The 20477-nt window shown below is 48.9% G+C and overlaps 1 long non-coding RNA gene across 1 annotated transcript in view; it reads left to right on the top strand.

The window, feature by feature from the left end:
• Window positions 1-20033, top strand: part of LOC147102505 (uncharacterized) — a 92456-nt gene extending 72423 nt beyond the window's left edge. Inside the window, exon 3 of the long non-coding RNA XR_015073301.1 lies at window positions 19712-20033. This is a non-coding gene — a long non-coding RNA (uncharacterized LOC147102505). The remainder of the gene's footprint in view (window positions 1-19711) is intronic.
• The last annotated feature ends 444 nt before the right edge of the window (window positions 20034-20477 follow it).

Raw genomic sequence — 20477 nt, 5'->3', positions numbered from 1 at the left:
ACACACTGTACTTAGAGGCCGTCCTTTCTCTTGCAGGCCAAGCTGGCCAAGAATATGAAGAGCCGGAATGTCACCGGGGGAGGCCGTGGCCAGTTCCAGGAGCTCAGTGACCTGGAGGAGCGCGTGGCTCGACTCATGCGTGGCCGGGTGGTTGGCCCCGTTGCTATTGGAGATGCCGACCCTGTGCTGGGCCCCAATGGTAAGGACATGACCGTTTGGACCTCTCTCGTTCCCCTTGCGCTTCAGATCTATATCCTTTGCCACTGTCCGACCAATGCGCATAATGCCACCACTCATGCCTCCCTCGCTGACGCCCTGTCCTCACTCTAAAGCTACTCTTGTGCCTTCCTGCTTTCAGCTGGTGAGGAGGAGGTCCATGAAGCTGAGAGTGCCAGTCCCTCAGAAGAGGAGGACGACGAGGACCAAGAGGAAGGCGGCACATCGGGGGAACCCTCATCCGCGCCAGGGGATGGCAATGGAGGGGACACGTCTTGCCTGGAGGAGAGCCAGGGGGAAGTGTTGCAGGGGGGTGCAGCTCCTGGGCCCAGTGGCGTCCAGGCAGGCGGGAAGGGTCGGGCAGCACGGCTGCCTTCTCCCCAGAGGGGGGAAGTGTTGCAGGGAAGGGCAGTTGCTGGGCCCAGTGGCGTCCAGGCATGCGGGAAGGGTCGGGCAGCTCGGCGGCCTTCTCCCCAGATGGAGAGTCCGCCCTCCAGTCCGGAGATGGTCCTCGCCCAGGAGGTGCGCCTCCTTGATGAAATGTCCACGGCCTCCGAGCGGCGCCACAACGAGTTCATGGGGGTTGTGGGACAGTTGCCTCAGGCCATTGAGTCCCTGGCTCATAGTGTGGCCGCTTTCGGGGACTCACAGGCCAGGAGTGTTGAGCAACTTGCGGCAGCACAGGCCAGGGGTGTCGACCAACTCGCGGCAGCACAGGACGCGAGTCGCGAGTTCTTGAGTGGTGCCGTGCAGACACTGGCTGATCTGATGCGGGCACAGAACAGGGCAGTTCGGGCACTCACTTCTGCCACACTCGCTGTGTCACGGAAGCATCGGCAGGGCACCCACCGCCCTGCTGCAGCACAGCGGTCTGGCCTCCACCAGATTGCTGCGCTTGCTGCAGTGCCAGCCCGGCCGAGTGCCAATGTCTCTGGCGACCAGCGAGCGCCTGGCATCAGCCAGCTTGCCCCCATTGCTGCAGCCGCCACTGCCACTCCCCCAGCCAAGGTGCGACGAGCTGCTGCAGACACTGATGCTGCCCAGCCACAGCTGCAGCAGTCAGCAGCCGGACCCTCCAGGGCCGGACCTCGTCTAGGCCGACCCCCAAGGGCATCTGCCGTTATGCATTGCGGCCCTCAGGAGCCTTTCCCCAGCCTTCCAACACCCACAGGGCCCAGGTTGAGGCGGAGCAACAGGTCGGGCAGGGGCCGGAGAAGCCTGCACAAGGACTCGCCCTCTCGGCACACCAAGTAGAGGGTGTCGGCAACTTTTTTTTATATGGGGGTGTTTGTGTTCTGGAGGGGGGGGGCTTATTTTGGAAAGGCCGAAGATGAAGGCCAATTGGATTGACAAGTTTTGTTATTCCTCCCCAGGTTGTGGGAGTGAGATATGTTTTTCACTGTTTTTTGGGGGTCTTTTCTGTTTTTCTGTTTCATGTGGGAAGGGCCCTGAGTTTGTTAAATAAAGCTTTTTATTTATTCAGCTTGTCCAGGTGTCATGTTTCAAGTGGTTGTTGCGTTAACCGGCTGAGGGCTTGCGGAGCGGCTGCATTCAGGTGCGTTCATTGCCACAAGCCATTCCCTGACAGGGGGCCTAGAAGTGTCGTTCAATAAGCCGCCGGCGGACGGCCCTTGGACCTTGTGGCTCCCTTCTGGGCTGGTACTCCTCCTCCTCCTCATGGTCCTTGATGTAAGAAAAAGGAGACTTACCATCAAGTAACTTTAAAGTAAGCTTTAAGTAACTTATAAACACACTATATACACAAGAGAGGTCTTTACCATGCCTCTGGTAGAAGCCTCTTACAATACTGAACAGACCAGTATTTATACCAGTCCAACAGGAAGTGACATATGACAGGAAGTGAGGTATGTACACAGTTCATAGTTCATAGTTCACAGGAAGTGATGACATAACTTCCCAGAAGTTATCATTTTTATCACATTCTTCCCTCCTGCAGGATTAGGAGGCTGTGGTCTACCTTTTGGTCCGCAGCCGCCGAACAAGGAAGAGTCGCACCCGTTTGGATTCCCGTCGTAGAGGGTCGCTGGTCCGCTTACATGCGGTTGGCCATTGGTCAGAGTCTGTGTGGCCTGGATTGCCCTGTGAAGGGTCGGGGAGATCATGGCTTCGAGTACGAGCCCCAATAGGTTCAAAGTCGGACTGCCTCTGTTCAGAGGGAGGTGCAGAGCTGGTCTGTGGCAGATCAGTACTTTCATGCGCGGTACTGGGAGGGTCGCAACCTTGAGCACGGGGTTCTACCGGCACCAAGCTAGTTGGTGTCCGATCAGGATCCTGGAGAGGGGTACCCAATAGGTCCCAAGAGTTTCCTGGTGAAATGCCATCACCCGATGTCCCACTAGGTCCTGGTGGGCAGGGAGCCAGATCCCGTAATGATACGGTAGATTCTCGGCCGTCGGAATATCGTATGTTTGCATAGGTGGGGTTGGCATCGGTTAGTTCGACCTCGTCTACAAGAGGGTCATTTTTAGACGTCCGAACGTATCTTCGGAGTAATACAGGTCCAGGAGTAGTTAGCCATGACGGGAGTGATGTCCCATGAGATGAGCGATGCTGGAATCCAAAGAACCGCTCATGAGGTGTAGTATTTGTGGCTGTAGAAAGCAGGGACCGTATAGAGTGCAATGCATCCGGAAGCATTGTTTCCCATTGCTGGTCTGGTAGGCCCCGAGATCTTAAAGCGAGACGTACGGAATTCCAGATGATACCGTTATACCTCTCTACCTGCCCATTTCCGATGGGATGGTATGGTGTTGTTTTGCTTGTAGCAATTCCCCGTTCTGAGAGGTAGTCCTTGAGTTCCCTTGACATAAAGGATGGACCCCGATCGGGGTGAATATAAGCCGGCATGCCACAGAGAGAAAATACCTGCTCAAGGCAGCAGATTACTGTGGACGCCAGCATATTGGAGCAGGGGAAGGCAAACGGAAAACGTGAATATTCGTCGATCATGGTGAGCAAATATGTGTTCCGAGTTGAAGAGGGCACTGGGCCCTTAAAATCGATGCTAAGTCGTTGCATCGGTTGGGTTGCATGTATGAGTATACCATCTGAGGGGCGGAAGAACTGAGGTTTTAATTCCGCACAAAGCCGGCATTCTGAGCATATTTTCTTTACATCTCCAGTGGAAAAAGGGAGGTTCCGTGATCGTACGAAATGTAGCATGCGCGTAACGCCAGGATGACACAAACCATTGTGGACATCCATGAGAGTGGAGGATGACATAGTGGAGCAGAATGCCCGTGTGAGGGTGTCCGGGGCCACATTCTCCTTGCCAGGCCGATAGAGAATGGTATAACCAAAAGAGGCCAGTTCCATCCTCCAAAGTTGTATTTTATTATTCTTAATTTTGGTTCATTTTCGATTATCGAGCATGAAGGCGACTGATCGTTGGTCCGTGATCAATGTAAAGTGCTGGCGAGCTAGAAAATGGTTCCACTTCCATACTGCCTCTATGATGGCTGTGGCTTCTTTCTCAACCGGAGGATAATGTAGCTCGGCACCTTGTAAGGTCCTGGACATAAATGCTACAGGACGACCTTCCTGATTCAGAGTAGCCGAGATCGCCACCTCCGAGGCATCACATTCAACAACGAAAGGGAGATTCTCATCAATGGAGTGAAGAGTCGCTTTCTCCAACTGTTTTTTGAGAAGGTTAAAGGCTGCAACAGCCGCTGTTCCCAGTGGAAATGATCTAGCATGCAGCAAGGGTTGGATTTTGTCCGAAAAATGAGGAATCCATTTAGCGTAGTATGCAAACAGACCGAGAGCCCGACGTAAAGAAGCCGGATTCTTAGGTGACGGGAGCTCTTGGAGCGGGCGAAGTCTTTCTGGGTCTGGCTTAATGATACCATTGCCTACGCAGTAGCCAAGGATGTTGATGGTCGGTTGCGACTCAACAGATTTGGATTCATTCAGGGTCAAATTACGGCGATGGAGGGCATCCCGAAATTTTTGGAGGTTGGAGTCGTGTTCCTGTTGATCGTGACCTGCAATGGTAATGTTATCAAGATAGGGAAAAGTGTCCCTTAGGTTTTCCTGCTTAACCAGGCCATCCATTGCCCGTTGAAAGACAGCCACTCCATTAGTAACCCCGAATGGGAGGCGACGAAATTGGTACAGCCGTCCATTAGCCTCAAAGGCTGTGTACTGCTTATCTGAGACCTTCAAGGGTAACTGATGATAGGCACTTTTTAAATCGTAAGTTGAGAACACTTTGTATTCAGCCAGTTTATTAACCATATCATCAATGCGTGGCAATGGGTAGGCGTCCAAGTCGGTATATTGATTGATGGTTTGCGAATAATTGATGCATAGTCGCTGTTTGTGAGGTTTTAGAGGGTTCTTGACAATGACGACTTGAGCCCGCCAGGGCGACGAACATGGTTCAATGATATCCTCTGCTAGAAGTCGAGAGATTTCAGCCGCAATAAAAGATTGGTCTTCCTGATTAAAGCGCCGCGATTTCGTTATTATCGGTTGGCATTGAGGTGGAATACTGGCAAATAATGAGGGTTCATCAAGTGAAGCTGCTGATAATGCACAAAATGGTAATTTAGATGGTATATTAGAAATAGTAAGTCCGGGTTTGGATCCACCAAACTCAATGGTGAGTTTCTTATGCTGTTTTTGGAAGTCCAGCCCTAAGAGGAGATCACTACATAAGTCTTTGAGCACCGAAAGTCGGGTGGAGGGATACATACGACCATGAAGTGTCATATCAACAACACAAAAGCCGGAGATTCTGGTATTAAGTGATGACTGGGCCATCGCAATTGCCTGGTCCGATGGGAAGACATGTAGTTTCAATTTCGCAACAACCTGTTCCTTAATGAAACTATCAGTACTTCCTGAGTCAATTAAGGCATCTAAGGTATGCCCTTTAATTGAAATTTTTGTGGCTGCATGAGACAGGTTCTGTGGGCAAGCAGCTGTAATTGGTGTCGTTGCACAGAGAGTGGCTAAAACTCTCGGTGTGCTTCTTCGGGAGAGAGCTCGAGAGGAAGCTTGATAGGTCCTAGCTGGAGCATCTTGATAGGCCCTAATTGGGGCAGTTCAGTAGGCCTTAGCTGGATTGGCCCTCGTAGAGGCCCTTGATAGGCAAACTTTAGCAAAGTGTCCTTTTTTCCCGCAATAACTGCAGATTGCATTGCGAGCAGGGCAGGTTTTCCTAGGGTGAAAAGCATCTCCACAAAAGAAGCATTCCTTCCTAGATTGCCAAGAGGCTGCTAAAGTGGGGTCGTCCTCCTCTTCTTCATCAGAATTAGATTCCCCCATGATAGGGTTCACCAGAGACCGCTTGAATTGTCTGGTTGCAGCTACAGCAGCAGATCGAGATCTGGGCAGCTGATAGAGGTCTGCATTTCTCTTTGCCAAATCCAGTGAACAAGCTAGGTCAAAAGCTTTTTGTAGCTCAAGTGTTTTACTTTCTAGTAGACGCTGGCGTATAAATGGAGAGGCAATCCCGCAGATGAAAGCATCACGAATCATTTCTTGGCGGTACAGCTCAGCTGAGGCTGCCTGAAAGTTACAATCTACACTGAGCCTGCGAAGTTCTTGCAGGAATTCGTCAATTGATTCCCCTGGCCCTTGTCGGGCTGTGGCCAGTAGATGTCTAGCATAGACCTCATTTGGGGTCTTCGCATACAGTTTCTTAAGTGCCCGAATCACCTCTTCGTAATTATCCCATTCATCAACATATTCGAACACTTTTGGGGTCACATAATTGACAAGTATCTTCAATTTAGCAGGAGCATCCGCTTTACATTCATCCAGAAAATTCTCAAAAGTACGATACCAATGCTTCCATACCCTGCCAGCTGCTGGTGTATTCGGGTCCAAGTCCAGACGAATAGGTCTAAGGATTTTCTCCATGATGGGTGGTTCCCTGGATCCTTAACTTCCGAGTTTGTCTGAAGGTCTAGTATTTGTCAGTGTAAATACTAAGTTACTTAAATTGATGTAAGAAAAAGGAGACTTACCATCAAGTAACTTTAAAGTAAGCTTTAAGTAACTTATAAACACACTATATACACAAGAGAGGTCTTTACCATGCCTCTGGTAGAAGCCTCTTACAATACTGAACAGACCAGTATTTATACCAGTCCAACAGGAAGTGACATATGACAGGAAGTGAGGTATGTACACAGTTCATAGTTCATAGTTCACAGGAAGTGATGACATAACTTCCCAGAAGTTATCATTTTTATCACAGTCCTCCTGCTCGTCCTCCTGAGGTGGTGGCCCAACGTGAGGTGGCAGTGCCTGAGTCCTGCGGATAGCCAGGTTGTGCAGCATGCAGCAAACGACGACGAACTGGGAGACTCTATCCGGCGAATACTGTAGAGATCCGCCGGATCGATCCAGGCAGCGGAACCGTTGCTTCAGGACGCCAATCGTTTGCTCTATGATGTTCCTTGTGGCTTGATGGCTTTCGTTGTATGCCTCCTCCGCAGGGGTCCTGGGCGCGCGGAGCGGGGTCATGAGCCATGTGCACAAAGGGTAGCCCTTGTCCCCGATAAGCCATCCCCTTGGTGGAGGCTGTGCCTCGAACATGTCAGCCACAGTAGTCTGGCGCAGGATAAATGCATCGTGGCTGCTTCCTGGAAAGCGGGCATTGACAGCTAGGATGCGCTACCTGTGTTCACACACCAGCTGTACATTGAGGGAATGGTAGCCCTTCCGGTTGCGGTAATCCTTGGCATTGTCAATAGGTGCCCGCATAGCCACATGCATGCAGTCAATGGCGCCCTGCACCATGGGGAAGTCGGCGATCCTGGCAAATCCAACTGCACGCTGCTCCTGCCTCTCTAGGGTCATGGGGAAGGAGATGAATTGGTGTCTCCTTGTGAAAAGGGCATCGGTGACCTGCCGGATGCAGCGATGCACGGCGAACTGGGAGATGTTCGCTATGTCCCCAGCAGCGGCTTGGAAGGAGCCGCTTGCATAAAAGTTCAGAGCCACCGTGACCTTCACTTCCACCGACAGAGACGTCCTACACATCAGCTGTGGATGCAGATCTCTGTGAAGCAGCTGGCAGATCTCTGCAACCACCTCCCTTCTGAAGCGCAGCCTCTTAACACAATGCGCGGCAGTCATGGTGAGATAGGACACCTGCTGCCGGTATTCCCTGAGTGGGTAAGGCCTACGTTGCCGACGCCTGATGGCCCCTCTGCAGCTAGGCATGGCTGCCCCTCTCACACAGCGTCTGCGAGCCCTTCGCACATAATGCTGGAACTGAGGGTTGGAACCCCATGCAGCCCCCATAATAAACTTGCAAACAGTGAAATCACAAAGAGTCAAATTTCCAAGCTCCGGCCAGAAGCCAAAAAGACCTCTCCTATGTTGTCCCAAATCAGTAAGGTCTGTTCCTTGGTCTCTGTCCAGAAATCCAAAGCACTAAAGTCATTGCAGCAAAATGGCTGGCCTTTATAGTTCAGTGTAAGTGCCCTTTAATTAGCGCACCCCGAGGCCCGCAGGGCCTCTGCTGCGTTCCACTTCACAGTTCTTAACAGCGCCACGCCCACATTGGGCGGGCGCCACTGAATTTCCGGTTTGGGGCGCACAAACAGCGTTGCACGACGAAATGACGTCATAAGCTGCGCGCGCAGCTGAGCGGGCGCAAACACTTTGTGCCGGCGCTAAATGTCAACTATAGTTGGGCGTTGGCGCAGACCGGCCTGCGCCCGGGCGCAAAGTGCCTAGCGCTGGAAATCTATCCCTCTTATGGCGTTAACGGCTGGCGAACGCAACTGAATTTCTAGGCCTGGGTGTTTGAGAAAATAGAACCAGAGGACAGGAGAAGGAAAATGGAGTTGGAGAAAGGGGAGAGAGAGACTGAGGGGGCGATTTTGCCAGACCTGGGGAGGCGAGTATGGAGGCGGGACTGCTTGGAAAGTGGCAGAATTTGGGGGTGGGTGCTCAACCCGCCCCCAACCTGCCTCCATGCCATCTTCCTAGGAGGCGGGTAGCCGTCCCGCGCCAGGTCCCAGCTCCTTGGAGGCGGGGAGGGGATCAAAGCCTATTAACTGCCTGTTAACAGGCAGAAAATAGGATTATCCCCTTTTTGCCCTCAAGTGCGGGCTTCCCAAAGGCTCCGAAACCCGCCAGGTCAGCAAGGCAAGTACTGGGTCTGCGGGGGTCGGGGGGTGCAAAAGTGTGGTGTGAAGGTAAATGATTGGTGCAAGTGTGGAGCGGTGAGTATCTGAGGTAAGTGCAAAGTGTTAGTGAAAGTGTACTTGCCTTTGTTTCTCCCTGCAGGCTTCAGTCGGGGTGTATGCGGAGAGTCTCGGACCTCCGCGGTGGAGATGACAGATGGCCGTTGCATTCTCAGATGCAACAACCATCTAATTTCTGTAAAAGAAAGAAGTTTGATGAGGTCTTGAATTCAAGACTTCATCAAACTACAGAGAATGTCAGTGTTTGACAGCTTCACAGAGCTGTCAAACGATGACAATTCATCTGTCCAAAATTTTGGACAGATGAAACGTCATACGTTGACGTTCTCTGCAACCGGCTTTCCCTTAATTGGCCTGCTGAGCCCGCTGGGCGGGCTTAACAAGGTCAATCAAGGGAAAATAGCGTGGGTTGGCCAGAAGTTGTTGGAGGCGGGACTGAAACCCGACAAGTGGGAGTCCCGCCTCCAAAAGCTCCCCATTGGCAAAATCACCTGAGAGCCATAGAGAAGGGAGTGCAAGGTTAGGAGAGGCAAACACTACTGGAGAGTCCAGAATAGCAATCAGAGTGAAACTGAGCCATAAACAAGTTAATGAGTTACTTTCCATGGCAATGACTGAATTGTAAGTGACTCCTTCCCCTGCACTTTCACCTCCAAACAATTATTTAAATTTTTGGTCTACTGCAGGTATAGATAGTATGAAGTCTTATATATACTTGGGTATAACGTGTAACATAACTAGCCTTTAAGTTTCCAACCTGTCTGCAAATGATCAGACACAGTTTAGATCGAACACAATGCAATGTAATGGAAGAAATCAACCTGACATCTAATCTTTTAGTTGAAATTATAAAGCTACCCAACGGATGTTGTCGCTGATACCATAACCCAGCCCCACGCAATAGTACATTACATGAAATGAAGTATAAAATGGGAACTGAAAAACAGCCTCACATTATCCAAGGCTCGATACAAGCAACTTTTGTGAAATTGTTGTAGCAAGTTCTGATAAATGTCCCTTCAAATTATCAAGAGCCATTGGCAGCTGCTAAAGTGTCTTGCAAGGCTGTTTGCCAGGTTTATGCTTGGGTGGGGTGTACAGTGATCATGATCATTGGCCATCTCTGACTAGTATTTATTTTACTTAAAATCCAATTTCAAAAGCGCATTTGTTTTTTTTAAAATCCCAAGTCCATAAGAGCATGAATGGAAAAGAAGAGTTAATCCATTTACTTCACCTTATTGTTGAAGTCCATTTATTTCCCTTGGAATCAGGAATATTTCTTTTCAATTATACAATTTAGTCTTCAGTTGCTCTTCGAGGTGGGACTGTGTGTGCACAAGTTAACTGTTCTAAAGTGAAGTAGTCACTCATTAAAATTTAAGTTTTTAACTGGGATTCCCTCAACTTATAATCATGAGGTGACCAACCTGACAGCGGTGAGGCGGGGGTGAGATGGGCCCAAGCCTGAATCCAAGGCCACAATTCTGAGGGATGAATAAACTCTGAAAGTAAAATACAAGAGTTAAAGATGGTTTTGTAAAACCTAGTGATGATTAGAGCTTTCTGCCTAGTCAGGGAATGATTCATTGACTCCCTCACTTGCTATTGTCTCAGAGAAAAACATTGTAACCAAGGAGAAACCTCCATTTGAGCAATATTACAAAGTGACTGGTGAGTAATTGTTTTATAATATATACTGGCCATTGAATTTCTCAGTAATTAACTGCAAATTATTTCTCAATAAATTTGCTTTAACGTCAGAATTGTTAATTCTGCCAGTTATAGTTGGCACTGATGGCCACTGTTGGCACAAAAACAGACACTAAACCATAAAATGAGCAGTAAATATGATGTAAAAAATAACCAGTACCCTGGAGTAATTTCAAGGCAGCAATAAAATCTCAAGCATCTGACTGGTTATAAACTGTATGAGCTATTTCAGATGTCATTGCTAAAAGTTATCTCCAAAAAATTGTTTTCCTCTTTCATGCCCTTTTTCCTCTCAACAATTCTTAAACACTCTCTAAAGCCCAACTTTGTACAAACCTTGAATGATGCTTCCATATTTGGGCAGGCTCATCTAACAGCTCACTTGCATTCAAGGGCAGGAAGAAAACATTTGTCATCTGATGGGTTATCCTTCTCTCACCATCAACCTCCACATTCTCTCCATCACATCCTTTCTTGTCTCTCTCTCTATCTTATTCACATAGTAGTCATTGCTGTTCTTAACTTTCCTCATTTGCTCCTAACTGCAAAAATGCCTCCCAACAAGCTCATCCTTCTTCTGACCTCCTCACTGTAATGAAACTAGGACTTGTCATTTAGTCTTCTACTGTATCTCATTCTTTCTCAGGGCCATAAAACTATAGAATTCCTCGCCTCCCTTACTGTTTCCTCCCTCGTGCAATCATTAAGCTTTTAAAACCCAAGCATAGTGTCACCTAATCACCGCTTCCTAATTTATTTCCTCTTTTTACTCTTGTTAGTGTTCTGCATTGGAGGACTAGTCCCTTCGCCTAGGCTTCTCACTTTTAAGGAAGCCCCTCAATTCATCCCATAATCACTCCCAAGTAAACATTCCTTGTATAACTCATTGGAGGTATGCACCTGTGTTGAAGTGTGCAAGAATCTTTTGCATGTATTGGTTCCCTTGTGGAATTAAGGAGTGTCCATTTAAAGCTGCAATTCCCTTCCACCTCTTTCTCCATCTGCAGTGCGTAGATAGGAACAGAAGCCAGGATCTTTTATTAAAAAAAAGTTTCCTTTTTTAAGGAGCGCTAAATCTTGGCTGATGCTCCAGCGCAGGACTGAGGGAGTACTGTGCTCTCTGAGGTGCCGTCTTTCAGATGAGACGTTAAACCGAGGCCCCGTCTACCCTCTCAGGTGGAAGTAAAAGATTCCATGGCACTATTTGAAGAAGAGTAGGGGAGTTCTCACCTGGTGTCCTGGCCAATATTTATCCCTCAATCAACATCACTAAAAAACAGATTATTTGATCATTATCACATTGCTGTTTATGAGATCTTGCTGTGCGCAAATTGGCTGCTGCGTTTCCTATGTTACAACAGTGACAACACTTCAAAAGTGCTTTGGGATGTCCTGAGGTCGTGAAAGGCGCTATATAAATGCAAGTCTTTTTTTTCCCCCTCTGGCATTAGCTGTGACGGGAACACTGCAGTTTTCGCAATGGAAATAATTCCAGGAATTATTGGATGTATTAGTGCTACTGACCTCTGCTTGTTACATCAGGTTCTGCCTGATTGTCAAAGTACAGAGAGTACACGCATTTTGGAAATTGCTCCACTGCCAGAATTTAAACACTAAACGCAGCCAGTACTTGGAAGATTATATTTTAACAGCTTCACTCCTACCTTTTACTTTTGGAAGATGATGGAGGGGCGGGGGGGCAGGGGATGAATAATTTATCTGTGAGTCACCAACATTAAATGGAGTTTTCTTTTCCGGATTAGGGCCAAGGGTGGTTGTTTGTACATTCTTGTGATGTCACAAAGGCAAAGAGCCAAAGAAGAATTTTAATGTATGCCAGGTATGTGTAAGTAATCTCGTGGATCAGGTAAATTATTAACCGAGTGTCTCTTATCCTCTGTTTTCAATGGAATGCACATCCTGTAAGCCAGTTTTGTCACTCAGTTTGAGCAAAGTGCCAGTCGTTGGCAGGCAAATGATCATATGGCGACAAGTTGGAAGAAATGGCTCCCCATATAGTAGGCATTAGTAACTTGCAATGAGCAAAGGCAAATCATACTGGATTTTCCACACATTTTACTTGTCTTTACTTCCTGGGTGTAAAGTGTTGCCTGAGTACACAAAGAGGAAAATCAAGCGGGAGTATCACAGGCTGGTAAGGAAGCCTGACCAATTTTCATTCCATTCAAATGAATGAAAGCAAAAATCCGCCCAGGATTACAGTTTAAGGGAGACAGTTTGAGATTTTTTAAAAAAAGGATTCTTCTGGTTACAGAATTATTCAAAAAGGAAATAAAATCTCGTTCTAGAATGGACCCAAAAAGTCTATTCATTCTCATTCGCGGAAAGTCATTTGTTAATGAGCTTCTTTGGTAATGCTGTAGACTGGAACAAGAAGCCCTTACACCACCAACAGGGCCTCGCACACTGCAGATGACTTACAGCTGCATTGCCCGCGGATGCAATTCTCTGATAAGCTGGCCCCTGCTTGCAAAGCGGTGCCAGTGGCCCCAGGCCGCAGAACATTCTGTGCATAGTCTTCTAGAAGGAGGTTCTGAGTACTCAAGGTATCGCTTACCACCATGCACACATTTCCCTACATAACTGTGGTTACACTTCAAAAAATGTTTTGGCTGTGGTGCTTTGGGACATCCTAAGAACATACAACAACAACTTGCATTTATATAATGCCTTTAACACAGTAAAATGTCTCGAGGCACTTCACGGGAGCATTATCAAACAAAATTGCACAGCGTGCCACATAAGGAGATATTAGGACAGGTGAGGGTAGGTTTTAAGGAGCATCTTAAAGGAGGAGAAAGAGGTAGAGAGGCAGAGAGGTTTTGCGAGGGAATTCCAGAGCCAAGGGCCCAGGCAGCTGAAGGCATGGCCACCAATGGTGGAGATTAAAATAGGAGATTAGCAAGGGGTCAGAATTGGAGAAGCGCAGGGATTTTGGGGGGCTGTCAGGCTGGTGGGGATTACAGAGATAGGGAGGGGCGAGGCCATGGAGGGATTTGAAAACAAGGATCAGAATTTTAAAAGGCGTTATATAAGCACACATTATTTCCTTCTTCCCAAAAATCAAATCTGCATTTCAGCTGGTTTTAAAGAACTTTTAAATTGCTCGGCTGATTTCACGTGTGCAGTGTGCTGAAAGTTTTTTTTTATCATTATTGTATTTTATCCTCTTTTGAAGTTGTCTCTATGTCAACTTGGCTCAGTTGGCATTACTTTCTCTTTTGGATAAAGAGGATATTGGTTCAAGCTCCACAAAAGGACTCGAGTGTACAATCTAGGTTGACACTCCAGAACTGAAGGAATGCTGCATTGTCGGAGGTATTGTCCCTTAGATGAGACCTTGCAGTCAGGTTCTGTCTTCCAGTGGACACTGAAGCTGTAACATGAAGATGGTATGATTGGTATTCATTAAGGATGAGATCAAAAGGGTTAAAGAGCTGCCTTCATGCAGACCTATCTTATGACTACCTCCTGACAGGATGGCAACTGTGGTTCACCTCCATGACTTCTCCTTTGCCAGTTAGTAGGCATGGAACATTGCAGCCACAGGATGCATCTTCCTCTCCTCCACTAACTGACTGCTGGAAATCTAAGGTGGAGAAAGCTCCAAATATGGAGCAGGTCCATCAGCATCTGAAAGAGAAAGATAGATACGTTTTGAATGGAACTGTTCATTAGAACTCATAATGAGATTCTGTTTTCGGGTCACACCCAAAACATTAACCTATCTTTATTATACAGATGCGGATTGGTGGGCTTTGCATTTTCAGCTTTCTCTGTTTTACCATGTGGAATAAACACCTGCTGCTTTGTGTAGTTAATGAAATGACAAATTCACTGAGATTTTTCACAACCATACCTTACCATCCCTCTTCCCTCTTAGAATGACGCTGCCGGCCTATTATTCATGTAATTCCCATCAGTTCGAATGAGAAAGTCTGTCGGCTTTGATTTCCACTTGTCACTCAATTGACCACCTGACTCCAAGGATATTACTGACCTGTCTCGGAGTGTCACCCATTTGGAACTGGGTGTGGTAAACCACTTTTACCGTTCACTATCGTTACACTATAGTTATCACTGTTAGATCGTTTCCCTATAGTTATCACTGTTCACATTGTTGTATCACTGTACGAGGTCGCCTCTTGTCACGCTGCTATACCTGGGCTGACCACTGCCGACTCCGCCCATGGCTCCACCTACCTGCCCGGGTATAAAGGTGGTCGACTGGCTGGTATTCCTCCTTCTTGGATCCGATCACCCACGAGGGTGGGCTCTGTTATTTAGTCAATAAAAACCTATAGTTACTTTCTTAACTCGTCGCTTTTCATTGGACGAATTGATAGGTATATCAATTTTATTGACTAAATTTTAAAATGTCGTCACTTGAGCAGCCAAACAACCAGTCAACGGAGCAGCCAAACGACCAGCCAGACGCCCAGCCAAAACAGCCACAGCAGCCGGCTTGGCTGCGAGCCCTCAAACCACCGTACCTGGATCTAAACCCACAAGCAACAAACGCAGCCCTCGACTTCAAACACTGGCTGTGCTGCTTCGAATCCTACCTGGAAGAATCCGGCATCCCTCAGAGATCCAAACTAAGAGTTCTGACCGCCCAAGCGAGCCCTAAAGTATACGCACTCATCCAGGACATTACTACTTACGAGGCCGCTATCAACCTACTGAAACAGCAGTACCGGAGCCCGGTAAATTCCATGTATGCCAGACACCTCCTAAGATCCCGCCCGCAACAGCCAGGAGAGTCTGTAGCTGAATTTTTACGGGCGCTACGAACACTCGGCAGGGACTGTGACTTTAAAGCAGTATCGGCTGCAGAAAACACTGAAGATAACATCCGCGATGCCTTCGTGAAAGGCCTTCGGTCCGACTACTCACGGCAGAGACTGCTGGAATCAAAGGACCTCGACCTGAACTCAGCTGCAGCCTTGGCCTACTCCCTAGAAGTGACCCAGCGGGACCTCGAGGTGTATTCCAGGTACAGTTCACGACTCTGGGACTCGGGCCCGACCCCGACCGCAATACCCCTCGTAGCGCCGCCCCCGGGACCTACCTCAGCGTCGGCGTCCCAGACCCGATCGGGACCGCCACCCCCGGTACCAGCTGCGACATCGGAGCCCCGCGACCGGGCCGCCGGCTGCTTCTTCTGTGGGCAGGCGAAACACCCGAGGTCGCGCTGCCCAGCCAAAACGCGACGTGCTCCAGCTGCCTGAAGAAAGGCCACTTCGCGAAGGCCTGCAGAGGGAGAGCAGCAGAGGCCAGCAGTGCCTCATGCGAACTGTGGGGGTGGCCATCTTTTATCAAGGCCACAGATGAGCAATGGGGGTGGCCATCTTTGATCCAGGCAACCGACGCCAGCAGTGCCTCATGTGGGTTGTGGGGGCAGCCATCTTCTCCGCCATTTTGCCCCACCTCGTGGGCGCCTCCATTTTACCCACCACGCTCGACCGCCACCTTACCTCCAGCCCTGACGACCGCTTCACCTACAGACTACAGCGACCCGCTCAGCCACACACTAGCCTCCATCACGCTAGACCAAGCTCGCCCGCATCAGCTGTCCAAGTCAATGATGGACATCAAAGTAGACGGCCACGCCACGACCTGCCTGTTCGACAGCGGAAGCACGGAGAGCTTCATACATCCAGACACGGTGAGCCACTACTCCCTCACTGTCCAGCCAATGCGCAACCGGATCTCGATGGCATCGAGGTCCCACGCCACAGACATCAGCGGCTACTGTGTTGTGACCCTGTCGGTTAAGGGCACGGAGTATAAAAACTTTAAACTCCTCGTCCTGCCCCAGCTATGCGCTGCCGTCCTACTAGGGCTGGATTTTCAATCCCACCTCCAAAGCGTCACTCTAGCATACGGTGGACCCCTCCCCCCGCTCACAGTCGACAACCAGCAGCCTTTAAATCGCCCACCGCGTAACACCTGCGGCCTATCCACCCTCAAGGTCCCGCCACCTTCCCTGTTCGCTAACCTCACCCCCGACTGCAAACCCGTCGCTACCAAGAGCAGGCGGTACAGCGCCGGGGACAGAGCTTTCATTAGCTCTGAGGTGCAGCGTCTCCTGAAGGAGGGCATCATCGAGGGGAGCAGCAGCCCCTGGCATGCCCAGGTTGTAGTCGTTAAGACCGGCAATAAAAACCGCCTGGTCATCGACTACAGCCAAACCATAAACCGGTACACCCAGCTGGACGCATACCCCCTTCCCCGCATATCTGATATGGTCAATCAGATTGCTCAATACCGGGTATTCTCTACCATCGACCTTAAGTCAGCCTACCACCAACTCCCTATCCGCCCCGAGGACCGCCAGTATACCGCCTTCGAGGCGAATGGCCGCCTCTACCACTTCCTTAGGGTCCCCTTCGGCGTCACCAACGGGGTTTCGGTCTTCCAAAGGGAGATGGACCGGATGGTTGACCAGAATGGGCTGCAAGCCACGTTCCCCTATCTAGATAACGTCACCATCTGCGGCCGCGACCGGCAAGACCATGACGCTAATCTGGAAAGATTCCTCCGTACGGCCCAACGGCTGAACCTCACCTACAATAAGGAGAAATGTGTGTTTAACACCTCGCGCCTTGCCATCCTCGGCTGCGTAGTAGAGAACGGAATCATCGGCCCCGATCCCGAAAGAATGCGTCCCCTCATGGAGCTACCCCTTCCCCACTGTCCAAAGGCGCTGAAGAGAACCCTGGGGCTCTTCGCCTACTATGCCAAATGGGTGCCGAATTATGCGGACAAAGCCAGACCCCTCATGAAGTCCACCTCCTTCCCCCTTACGGAAGAAGCGCGCGCGGCCTTCTCCCTCATCAGGGGAGACACTGCTAAGGCCACTATGCACGCAGTGGATGAGTTCATCCCCTTCCAAGTGGAGAGCGATGCATCCGACTTCGCCCTAGCCGCTACCCTCAACCAGGAGGGGAGACCGGTGGCCTTCTCCTCAAGGACCCTACAGGGCCCCGAGATCCGACACTCTTCGGTCGAGAAGGAGGCCCAGGCGATTGTGGAGGTGGTACGCCACTGGAGGCATTACCTCGCAGGCAAGCGATTTACCCTCCTCACCGACCAGCGTTCGGTCGCTTTTATGTTTAATAACAAGCTGAGGGGTAAAATCAAGAACGACAAGATCTTGAGGTGGAGAATCGAGCTATCCACCTACGATTATGATATCTTGTACCGGCCTGGTAAGCTGAACGAACCCCCTGACGCTCTATCGCGAATTACATGCGCCAACGCGCAAATTGATAGACTTCAGACCCTCCACAACGACCTCTGCCACCCCGGGGTCACCAGGCTTTACCACTTCATTAAGGCCCGCAACCTGACCTACTCCATCGAGGAGGTCAGGACCATGACCAGGAACTGCCAGACCTGTGCCGAGTGCAAACCGCACTTCTTTAGGCCGGACAGAGCAAGCCTGATCAAGGCCACCCGCCCCTTCGAGCGCTTGAGCATCGATTTTAAGGGGCCCCTCCCGTCCTCTGACCGTAATGTGTACTTCCTCAACATTGTTGATGAGTACTCCCGTTTCCCCTTTGCCTTCCCCTGCCCAGACATGACCAGCACCACGGTCGTTAAATGCCTGAACGACCTCTTTGCCTTGTTCGGGTTCCCAAACTATATACATAGTGACCGGGGTGCCTCCTTCATGAGCGAGGAACTCCGTCAGTTCCTACTAGCAAGAGGCATCGCCACTAGCAGGACCACCAGCTACAACCCCCGAGGGAACGGCCAGGTGGAAAGAGAGAACGCGACGGTATGGAAGGCCGTCCTCTTAGCCTTAAAGTCTAAGGGCCTCCCAACCTCTCGCTGGCAGGAGGTCCTCCCGGCGGCGCTGCATTCCACCCGGTCACTACTTTGCACTGCCATTAACGGCACCCCCCATGAACGAATGTTTGTTTTCCCCAGGAAGTCGACTACGGGAACCACGCTACCAACCTGGCTGACCTCTCCGGGGCCTGTCTTGCTGTGAAAGCACGTGAGGGCCCATAAAACGGACCCCCTGGTCGAGAGGGTGAACCTCCTGCACGCCAACCCCCAGTACGCCTACGTGGCATACCCAGACGGGCGGGAGGACACAGTCTCCTTACGAGACCTCGCACCCTCGGGCACTCCGGAGACACCACCGCTACCCCCCCCCCCACCACCCCCCCAATTCCAGCCCAGGTAGACGGTACGCCGGAACCCCAAGAGCCTTCGCCTACCTCGCAGACGCCAGCATTAACACCGGAGAACGCAACACCGCCGCTGCGACGATCAGACAGGCTTACGAGGCCTCCGGACAGACTGACATACCAGAACTGGTAGTACACTTCACCCCGCCAGACTCAAATCTAAACAAGGGGTGAATGTGGTAAACCACTTTTACCGTTTACTATCGTTACACTATAGTTATCACTGTTAGATCGTTTCCCTATAGTTATCACTGTTCACATTGTTGTATCACTGTACGAGGTCGCCTCTTGTCACGCTGCTATACCTGGGCTGACCACTGCCGACTCCGCCCATGGCTCCACCTACCTGCCCGGGTATAAAGGTGGTCGACTGGCTGGTATTCCTCCTTCTTGGATCTGATCACCCACGAGGGTGGGCTCTGTTATTTAGTCAATAAAAACCTATAGTTACTTTCTTAACTCGTCGCTTTTCATTGGACGAATTGATAGGTATATCGGCATGAGTTAGAATCCTCTCTCTCCGTGCCCAAATCTGTGGTAAATTAACATATGCCTTTGTTTTTATTTTGGACGGACACTGCTCTTGAAGGATTTTACAGAATTGAAATATTAATTGTACGCATTCTTAATGCCATGTGTTGTTCAATCTCCATTTTTAAAAACAAATCAGCACTACTTAATATTGAGTTGTGGAGTAAAATCCTCTTTGTTCCGCGTCTCGCTGCTTCAAAACGTTTTAGCTTGGACCAGGAAGTATAAATGCAATTCTTCATCACAATTGAAGAGATTTTCAAAATAGTCTCTCTCCGGAAGTGAGTTTCCTATTCACACAGCCTAATGAGGAGCATTAAAGTAAAGCTAGAAATATGCGATGGTCATTTAGTAAATAGGTATGTTGTATAGACACAATTTTCAGTGCATAACTGGAATACAGAATTAATCCCATTTGCACAGATCACCGTGGCAACTCAGTCATTGCCTTGTCACTCTTGAGTTATCAGTGCTTCCTCACAAGTGGTTCTCTATTCCACAGTACTCCTTTAATTTCTCTATTCCACAGTACTCCTTTGAGAATCCTTTCTTTGCACAGCTGGCGTGAGTGTATAATGCACTACTAGCACTAAAGTAGTGCAAGTGCATTTAGATTCCACCTTTAAAATAAAATAATTATTGGTTTACAATGACTACTTCAGTTCTGATTGTTGACACAAAAAAATTACACTGGCAAAATGGGACTTAATGGTGACCGAAAGATCCCAATGAATATATGTGATTTAATAGTGTTAATTAAAATCTGTATTCAAATGACAACTTGAAGCAAAACTTGCACCACTCTTTAAACCCTTTTATTTCTGTTTGCAGAGGAATATAGCTTCATCTGATGCCACTCAGGACCTGCTCCAGAAACGCTGAACAAGAGCCGTGTTGACCACTTTGGATCAACAGCCTTTATTTTGTTTCTGTCTCTTTGCGTTAGTCAGACAAAGTAAAGATAAGGTCCAGATGTCCACTTGTCCATGAGACTAATTAGCCCAATTAATTAAGAGGTCAGCTCATGTTTCCAGATGTCACTGTGGATGCTGTGAAAGGTCCTGTGGATGTAATGGCAAACGCTCAGTGGGTATTATGCTTGGTGTAATTTTTTTTTTTGGAAAACAAAATAAACTTTGCCTTCAAAAGCTTTTATTGAAAGTGAGCTAGTGGATAATTAAGGGAGTTGTTAGTCACATTCATAGAAGTTTAAAGAGTCACAGTCAGAAAAGAGAGTGAGTAGAGAAACTGGGCCAAATGATAAGACACAATCCTTCAAATTAATAAACTAATTAGGCTCCCGCAGGGCCTGTGCTTATCCTAATTTTTTTGGCAATGCTCTTGGCTGTCTTAAAAGTCTTTGGGACTAACATTCAGATTTCTGCATTGGTCTTGCTGTAGTCTGCCCTGACAGAAAGATAAACTAGATCAATTGTATATGCCACACAGTGTTTAATGGAAACTCTGCAAAAATATTATTCATTCCCTCCTTTTAAGCCCGAACATGATTATTGTCCCATATTAAGGAGGGGAGGGAAACGCTGGTTTAATTCAGAACATTTGGTGCGACAAGTGCCGCAAACCAGTCTTTTATCAA

Source organism: Somniosus microcephalus, chromosome 22 (genome assembly GCF_052327205.1).
Source record: "Somniosus microcephalus isolate GS21.2 chromosome 22, FLI_Smic_1.0, whole genome shotgun sequence".
Lineage (NCBI taxonomy): Eukaryota > Metazoa > Chordata > Chondrichthyes > Squaliformes > Somniosidae > Somniosus > Somniosus microcephalus.
The sequence above is the reverse complement of the archived record's forward strand: the minus strand, read 5'-3'. Positions and strand labels throughout refer to the sequence as shown.